Raw genomic sequence first — 9,784 nt, 5'->3', positions numbered from 1 at the left:
TTCTTTTCTTTTTTTTTTATTCTAGGAAGCTAATTTAATAAATAAGAAGCCCCAAAGTTTCCAAATATGCACCAGAAATGGAATGAATAATCAGTCCCATCATTACTCATGGGAAAATTAAAAAGAAAAGAGAAGATATAGAGGTTGATAACCATTCCTTTCACAAAGATGAAATACTGTTTTAATAACAACATCACTGAGTGATAGGACAGGAAAGAGGAAAATAAGAGTCTATATTTGCCTTATACACAAAACTGGGCAGTTACCTGTCACATTATTCAAGAATGGCTTGCTAAAACATTGAAAACAATGAAAGACTTCATCCTTGTCGTAGACTGCCACTTGAGTTGAACACTCTGTGCACTTGACAGGGTGATAGATTTCTTCCACTTCTCTCTCTGCCGGATCTCCGGGATTAGAGCTCATCTTCTCAGCACTTCGCCTTTTCTTCCTGTTTTCTGGATTCTTGTATCTTAGAACCTCCTCTCTGTTGATAGAACAATTCATCACAAACATTGCCCTGTACTGAGTCTTGTAGGATTCATGCCTCTGGCAATCAAGGCACAATGTAGTCATACAGGCTGGGCAATTCAAAACAGCATCACTGTTTGGGACAGGCTGTTGTTTCTGACGTGGTCTTTGCAATCCAAAAGCGTGATAACTGCTTTGTCTTCATCCTCAGAATCAGAATCAAAATACACCTCATCGTAGTACTTTGTTGTAGCTCCTCCCACTTTGGCAACTCCTGAGGAAGACCCTGTTCCCAGTGAAGATAACTTGTCCTCCACTGTCTTCATGGTGGAATTTAGTTCAGCTTCCATTTCTTTTTCAAATTCATCTTCACTTGATGATTCACTCTCTCCAGTAAGACATTCCCGGATGAGTTTTCGTTTATGGTCTGGGGTTCCATGTAAAAGCACGCCCACTTCATCTTCAGAGCCGGCTCCTCGTTGCTCAGCTCTTCCACGGCGTAGGGGTCATTCATAGTCATCCTGGAGCCAGCTCATGGCGATCTAGGGGCACTACTCGGCCCCGCTGTCCGAGTACTCCGCCAGAACCTTCCCAAGAGCCGCCCGGAGACTCGACTTCCGCCCATATACGTTAGTTGGTTTCAAAAACATCAGAAATCCACAGAATGTGACATTAAATGTTATTTATTCAATTGTTACTGAGACAAATCTGCTCCTAACAGCTTCCCATTTGTAGATTCAAAGAAGAAATTGAGCATCTTACCTCCAGGTGAGGTTGTACATTGTAGCTAGGTGGCCACTGAGCAGAAATTATGTATCTCTCCTGCAGACCTGTACCGTCTTTGAGTGGACACAATTTACAGGTTAGGACAGCTTAGTTCTGCCGAGACAGAACTAGTCCTTAATAATTAGTCCTGCCAAGATAGGCTAGTCTGTAATAACTCCTGATTTTCAAAGGTCTGTCAGATGATCCTGGGCCAGAAGGCTGAAGACTGATGCTCCAACTTCCAGGGGCTATATAGGTAGGCAGTTGTCTCTACAATTTGTCTCAGTTCTGGTAGTTGTGTTAGGCTTCCTACATATTTTCAGTTAATGCTGGTCATTCTCAGATTTCTGACGGAGTTGAAAGACTACTTATAGTCTCATAGCAACCCAGGCTATTTACATTGAGAGAACAGATTTGAGAGGATGATTTTTAGATGGCATACAATCTAAAGCCAGGACATAAGTCAAGTGTATAATTATAAGTCTTTTAAGTTAGGATAGATGACAATGTTCTATTTTAATAACAAAATGATGGACTGGGTGTTAGGTCTATCTTGTACTTTATAAATTACAAAATGGTAATAGTTGTGCTCAATTTATATCTGAGATAAAAGAGTCTTTTAAGTGGACAGATAGAGGAAGTGGTGTGGATAGTTCTGTGCTGCCTACATTTTGATGTTAATTTCTGCTCTCATGGGAGGAGCTGCAGACAAGGAGTGAGTCACCTACTCAGGTGACTTCTTATGAACCAGTCCCCTAATAAATAAAGGAGTCAATCACTAGGTGAGTAGGAGAGACTTCCGGGTTAGAGAGGGGAAGAGAGGAAGAGGAGAGAGAAAGTCTTTTCAGATGGAATAGTGACAGGGCAAGATGTAGCTACTAGTGTCTCCTGGCTTATGGCGAATTTGTCAGGATTTCCCATTTGAGGATTTAGATTTAATATGGCTTACAAGATTGGCATTCTAGCTGTTGCACCAAGATATTGAGTTACCATTGTTTCTGGAAAAAACCAAAACAACAACAACAACAAAAACCCTTCTTTTCTTTATGTCAACCATTAGAGAGCATAGTAACAATCACAAAATGGTTAGGACTAAGAGAAAAATTTGGACCATACAAATGGGCAGAGACTTCCTCCAGAAAGTTAAGGAAAAGACAAGCAAGCCAACAAGCAAGTAAGTGAGCCAATATCTAAGACTTTTTTTTTTAACAAGATAGAAAACAGATATGTATTCATGAGGAAATGCAAATCATGACCCACAGGTGCACTACTTCACAAACACTAGATGCGCAAAGTTTTTACAAGCCCAGTAATAGCAGTTACTAAAAAATGTTTGGACCAAAATCAACTCTCACACACTGCTCATGAGAGAACACTTCATGAAAGCCAACTTTAAAAACAATTGAGCTTAATTCTGTAAAAAAAGAAAGAAAGAAAGAAAGAAAGAAAGAAAGAAAGAAAGAAAGAAAGAAAGAAAGAAAGGAGTGTAGCACCAGCACCATAGCAAGGTGGCTCTAAGGTACTGTGTATGGGAGGTTCACAACATGGGTATGGATTGAGTAATTTCCCAACATGTCCTTCTCCAGAGTCTGAGAATAGCCAATTATCAATTCAATCATTGAAGAGGCATTAACAGGGTGCCCTAACTCAGTCTGATTGGTGTTCCTGAAAGGAGAAAAAAGACATGGAGACACACATATGGAATCCTGTATGGCAATGGAGGCAGGCACCAGGTTGGGTATGTCTGCAGGCCAAGACCACCAAAGACTCTTGGCAAAGCTAGGAACTAAGAGAAAGGTCTGGAAGGGCTTATCTTTACAGCTCCACCTCAGAGAGAGGTTGGCTTTGCCAAAACTTCAATTTCAGAAAACTTTCAATCACTGTGGCAAACTAAATGAGATAATTACAATTAACTTCTTAAGCGGAAAGGTTTCTTGTGCCCCATAGCATCAGGGAGTCAGGAGTTTCTGTCAGTGTCACAACAGCCCAGTGGTGCAGGGCCTATGGTGAGGCAGAATGCTATGGTAGGGACACACATTAGAACTAAGCTGCTCACCTCATAGTAGCCAGGAAGCGCAGCAGAGAGTCATGAAGAGGCTGCAGTCCCAATAGCCTAACCAGCTCCCAGGAGCATCAAGGACTAGACTTTCAACCCAGGACGTTGTTGACATTTCCTGTCCCGATGCCGTGATTTGTTTATAAAAAATATCAGACTGCTCATAATGGATATAAAATAGAAATAGCAAACTGTCCATGCTCTAGAAAACACTTAAACTGTGTGATAGGTAGTCTTGTGGAGGAAAACTTTACAGCTCTAAAAACAAACAACTAAAGTTGTACCAGTTAGTACAGAAGACACCTACCAACTCACATTGTCAGCACCACACATGGCCGTTCCCACCTACCTCTAATCCCTACAAAAACTCAATGAAGGAATGGTAGCTTGTAGAAAGGGAGACACCCATATTAGACAGAATAAAACTGCCTGAGCTACCAGTCTTTCAGTCTCCTGGTTCTCCAGCTCAGCACAAAACATGTCCTTTCCAAAGTAAGGAAACAGACAAATAATACTCTTTGGGAGTCTGTGACAGTGCGCATGACTCATGACTTTTTCCATTGTTCTAGCCATCCTTTATCTAATTAACCCATATCTATCCCTGATCTCCATAAAAGCAGTGTGACTGCCTCCTACTTGTCTGGCTGATGAGGGAATGCGATGCAGAGAGATGGCCACCATCTGATGTACACTGCCTGCTCATGATGACAAGCCCTGTGCTTGGTAGTGGAATTGGTCTTCTGGAACCTGTAAGCCAGGGAGGAGGTGGCCAGCAATGGACAATGGATGCTTCCTTGAAGATTCCTGTTTTCCCTTCCTGAGAAAATTAGAAAATTCCACACAGCCAGTTCAGCTCAGACAGAGTGACTGAGCTTATAAGCTCTGTGCACAGTAGCACTTAGGTCCACAACCCACATGTAGGTGGCATCTGCACTCTGCCTCAGCTGTTTCTCTAGCAATGGGGTGGAATCAGCTCCAGTCAGGATGCTGAGGTTCAAAGGCTGTGACAGATGAGGAAGAGGCCAGCAAACAGATTAATATGATTCAATAGCTACATTTCTGCTCAAGCTTCATAGTGCTTGCATGTGCATTTAAGATTCTGTTCTCCGGTGGCTCCCTCCACCAAGACCAATTAAACCGAGTAGACACTCCAGCAGAAAACTATATACTCCCTCTTTCCCTCTCTCACAAGCGCCTGGCATAATTGCTACTCAATTTAATAACTCACTAACCTATACTTCTCATCCCTTTCAAACAAAAACAAAACAAAACAAACTTAATTGCTTAGGAATCTAACAAAGTTCCATTTCGCACTCCACATCCAGATAGACTGAGAGCAGCATGCTAGGTTTGCCTGGGTCTCACAGTCTGTCTTGTTGTGAGCATCATCCTAGACTCAGGACACCCTGAAGAAACACCCTGAGATCAACAAGACCTGGATATAAAATATCAACGCAACCATAGATCCCAGTTTTCTGCTTGTAAGGAGGCCTCCTTCCAAGGGGACCATGCAGGAGAGAAGCGCATCCCCTCATGTGAAGTTCCAGATGGGGCTTAGCCTGATGAGGCTTGAAGCAAAGGTTTAACACACCTAATATGGCTCATCTTGGTTTTGCAGTATAAGGAAAGGATGGAGCTAGCCATAGATTCTGGCTCTGTCATCATCCAGAGACAGAGACCCTGGCAGTGCTCCACAACACTGCTCAGAATATCATAAGCTGGTGATGCCAGGTCTGGCACGCTTTTATGAGCAGGAGACTCTTCCTTTCACATCTATTTATCATTAACCAGACGGGGCAGCACTGAGTTAGGAGCACTGTCTTGAAGTACGCAAACTATTAATTAAAGCTTTCTGACTGCAACCTGCCTTTATTATTTATGATGTCCCTATGGCCTCTAAGACTGGCCTTTCTTCTTTGTTAACACAACCTTTCTCCTCTGGCCTTCATGAGCATACCACAAAAAATTATTTCAGGCACCATAAAGGAGCAAAACATCATGACCTTGTTTCCTTGGAGACCTCCCATGATAACTAGAGTATATCACTAACCACATGCATATAACATTGATATAGCAGTGGATGGCAACCACAGTCTTTGCTGGGGTACTTTAGGTTTTATATAGTAAGTGATTCTTAATTTGAGGCATTTCTCAAATGAGTTTGTTTCTTTTCTTACTACCTTCTACGTGGATCCTCTGGGTTATCCCACAATTATGAACAGAATATATTGGGTTAAGCCCTGTGTTAACTGCTGATATTTGACCATTTTTCACCATGGAAAGTTTAGCTATAAAAGTATAACCTGACAGATCTAGACCAAAGAGAAAGAAATTAAGATAGAGTCTATAAATTCACTCAAGGTGACCTTTGCTTTGAGAACCATCGAGCCAGAACATCTTTGGTGATATCCACATGGTTAGGTCTGGGTAAATTTGATGTTATTATTTGGGTTTCCTCTCCTCCCTACTAGGGCAAATGCTAAACAAATAGATGCCTAATAATGCTTGTAATAAAAGTCACTGATGGCAAGAGTCACGCCATTATCTCCACACCCAGACAGACTGACAACACAGGCTGGGTTTGCTTGAGCCTCACAGCATATCTCATTGTGGGCAGTATCCCCTCTGGGGAATAGCTCATTCCCACCTAAGCTAATGGCATTAATCATTAGCCAGCTTGGAAAGGTTAATGGGCCGTTTGAGTGAGAGGAATGTTTTTATGAAGTACTTGTTCCTGGGCATCAGAACACAACAGCAGGAGAGAGTGTGACATCACCACTAATGAGCCGCTCCACCCACCTCATTCTACACAGTAGGATGTTTGGCCATGGAAAACACCTCACCAGTACATCATGAACAAGCTGGCCAATGAGAGCCAGGCATAGTTCCAGACCCGGCTTCCTAATCATTCCCTAGGACACTGTCAAAGAGTGTGTTAAATTTTATAAACTGCATTTAAACTCTCCTCTATCCTTAAATAGTCAGGATAAGCAAGCCAGACATTTATCAGGATCACGAAGATGACATGAACTATGCCATGATTGAAGACCTATCCCTAAGAAAAGAACTGACACTCTATCACTTGGCTTTGTTTAAAAAAAAAAAAAAGTGACATCAACTGAACCTGATAATGCTTGTAAAGAACCTTGGTTGTGTCAAGTCCTTTTTTTTTTAAGTGAAGACACAGTTGTCACCTTTGAAAGTCCCCTGTGTTTACATTGATGTGGTGAAATGTGTTCATCTGTCCCTCTCTATGCTCTTGGGAGTTCTTTTGTAAAGCAGCTTCTGGGGAGTGAAAGAAACAGAGACTGAGGATTTTTACAATCAGGAGTGTCTCCAGAGTTGAAATGGCGGTACAAGATTGCAATCCCATTTGCATTTGGGAGACAAGATAGACAAGGACTCCTTGGATGTTCTACATCCCCGTCCCCCAAAAGGCATCTCCAAGGATAACTATGAAGTCATAAGTCAGGTAGACTGGACTTGAGGAGGTTGGAGTCATGTCCAGAAAATAACTGGAGGAAGAGGTGAGACATCATGGCTATGAATTCAATCTGGAGGCAAAAGTCTGAAATTAGTCAATACATGGCCATGAGTGGGGGGTGAGGGATGGCCTAGACAGGTTTGGATGCTGGAAGACTGATGACAAGACCTTGCAATGGGTGCTGAGGAGCAGAGTCCATAAGAAGAGTTAAAGAATAAGGATCCACACTGCCTACGAATGAAGCGGCTGGACCTCAAAGACAGGTGGTACCATTGAGTGCCTACCAAAGAAGCTTTCAGAAGAACCCTTGATATGAAGCAGAGGATAGAGGGGTGTGTGTGTGTGTGTGTGTGTGTGTGTGTGTATGTACATATGTCTGTGCACCTACATGTACACAGTTACATCTTCTTGGTCTGTGCACACACCTGCTCAGCAGCTACTATTGCCTTTTGTTTTGACATAGCCTGTGCTACTGTGTCTTCCCCATGTGCATGTAGGCACACATTGCTTAATCAACTTGGCATTCATTTATTAGATGTCCCCTGTGCCAGCTGTTAGGGACATCACTGTAAACTGGACAGACAAGCTTGACACACACAGACATTAGTCACTTCCTTGAGGTTAGGCTAAGATATTTTTTTTTTATCAACAAAATAATGGTAAAGACTGAGATTGGAGAAGGGTTACTTTGGAAAGAAAGGTCAGGAGAAGACCTCTCTGAAGACATGGCAAGATGGTGATATTGGACTGAGAAGGAACTACCATATCAACTCTTAAGAAGCAAGTAAGAGAGTCCTGTAGCTGGGACCACAGGAAAGGACACAATAGCAAATGGCTTAAGATGCTGAAAGCAGAGAACACTGGAGATGAAGTAGGAATCTATTCTGAGAAAAGAAAGCATAGGCTTCTGTATGGCTCTTTTTCCTAATTCCCCAAGAAGCTATGTAGGTGTCAATGGGCATGGTCTGAGACTTACACTTTTAACTTTAACTAGAGAGACACTTTAAAAGTGTCTTGCCCTTCGAACCTGTGTTGTTAGAACAAGAGACCCAGCAGTGAAGTCTGTGATGTGGACCAGAGTGATGGGAACTGAGAAGGAATTTAATGAGAATTTGGTCTTGGCCACAAAGACTCATTGGTGAGTAATCCGGGAGGGAGGGGGGTAGGAGAGGTTATAGTTGGGAATCCGAAAAGCCACTGAAAGTAAATGTTTTAGTTGAGTTGTGAGATTATCTCATATAAACTAAGAATGTCTAAACTCACATAAAGTGGAGAGTTGCAGGTATCTTACACTCTTCCTCAGTCTCCTGCAAAGCAGCCATGTTGAAGGGCAGAACAGTCACTCCAGTGAAAACCAAGATGTTCCCAGGCAGCAACCATCCCTTCCTGTGATGACAAAGGATCACATTTCCTTAATTTTCCAAGTGACTATGGCGCTTAAGTCCAGCCATAGGACTTAAGAAATAACTCTCTGCTTACCCTCAATGTACATTTTGGAGAATCTCGAGACTTATCAGAGGATGCTCGCTCCTCTGTCCTGGGAGAAGTTTCTTATCCCTCCAGCTACCCTACTCCCAGGGCTAGTTGATGCTGTGTGGCTCCACAAAAGCCCTGGGGCAGATTCCAAATTGGCTTTCCTAGCCATTCTGCCTGCCCACACAAGCTGTCCAAGTACAGACACAGCTCTGCCCTTAATTTCCCTGAGTATAGCAAGGACTGGGGTGTTGAAGAAATTTTCATGAAGGCTGGGACTTGACACTGTTACAATTCAGAAAAGCGTTTTCATGCTTTTTAACATGGCTCTTCTAGAGAGTTCCAGCTTCAAAAGCTGACCTTTCACCTTCCAAGCTTGCACTCACCTAATCCCATGGGGCTAACTCAACCTCCTCCCCTTCAGGTTTCCAGCCTGTTTCCTCACCTCTGACTCAAGTTTGAGACCCTCTGCTCCAGGGATGAGTGCCAGCTCTGCTTGTCTCCAACCCCAGATGACAGAGATAGAAGCACCGCTGGCCAGAGCACAGTGCAGTCTTGTGAAGAGCAACCACAGAGAGCAAAGCTCCTGAGTCCGTTTTCACCTCCTGATCTTCATAAGTTCTCAGTGAGGGTCTGACCTAGACTGCATAAAGCCAAACATTATCTACTGGCCTGTCCTGACTTGTCCTCTAATCTAGACTGGAAAGAGGGTGAGATTACCTTCTGGGTTTGCTCAGGTCTTGTAAAGTCCTAAAATAAGTAAACAAAGCATACATGTGATTATATGTATATAGAACATGCATATATATATGCATGCTACTGCAGAGAAAAATTACTAAAAGCTAAATCTCCATTCAAAGCTTCACCAAGGAGAGCATCTTGTTAAGTCTGGGTAAAACTCACCGTTCTGCATGCAATATCCAGTCACATTAACAAGCATGACCACCACAAAACCCACCACTCTGGAGAAATCCAAAAGGCTTCTGTCAAGCATTCCCCAAACAAAGGAAGCCCAGACAACAGCAAGCACACGTCTCTGTCTCTAGCAAGTGCCAGCCATGTCACAGAGCAGTCTTAGACAATATTTTCCCACTGGGCTCATTCACAATGATACAATCAGAGTGCTAAGTATTTTGGAAATTCTTCTTCTAGGAGAGCTCCAGAGCCAGGAGCACATTCCTTTAGAATAGCTTCAGTGGTTATAAATCTTTATAGTAGGAAGGTGTGTGCGAGCCTTAAAATCAACCAAAGAGCATTTTAAAGCAGATTTGGCAACTTCAGAAGCTCCCGTGTGGGACATTACATTGGTATACTGGGGTGAGACTACAGGCCTAAGCAGGTCACAAACGCCTTCAAAGGCCATGCAGTCTACTTTGTTTGTTTCCTTCTTTCCTTCCTTCCTTCTTTCTTTTAAAAAAGGCTTTCTCTTCTATTTTCCTTTGGTACTGACAGCAGGCCCTGGAGTCTTGAGGGATGCTCGGCATCAGCCCTGTCACTGTTCTGCATCCCTGGAGTCTTGAGGGATGCTCGGCATC

The 9,784-nt window shown here is 42.9% G+C and overlaps 1 pseudogene; it reads right to left on the bottom strand.

The window, feature by feature from the left end:
* Positions 1-278: 278 nt before the first annotated feature.
* LOC114630123 lies at positions 279-1,007 on the bottom strand (annotated as a pseudogene).
* Between the last annotated feature and the right edge of the window lie 8,777 nt (positions 1,008-9,784).

This window comes from Grammomys surdaster, unplaced genomic scaffold (assembly GCF_004785775.1).
Source record: "Grammomys surdaster isolate TR1022 unplaced genomic scaffold, NIH_TR_1.0 328, whole genome shotgun sequence".
Taxonomy (NCBI): domain Eukaryota; kingdom Metazoa; phylum Chordata; class Mammalia; order Rodentia; family Muridae; genus Grammomys; species Grammomys surdaster.
The sequence above is the reverse complement of the archived record's forward strand: the minus strand, read 5'-3'. Positions and strand labels throughout refer to the sequence as shown.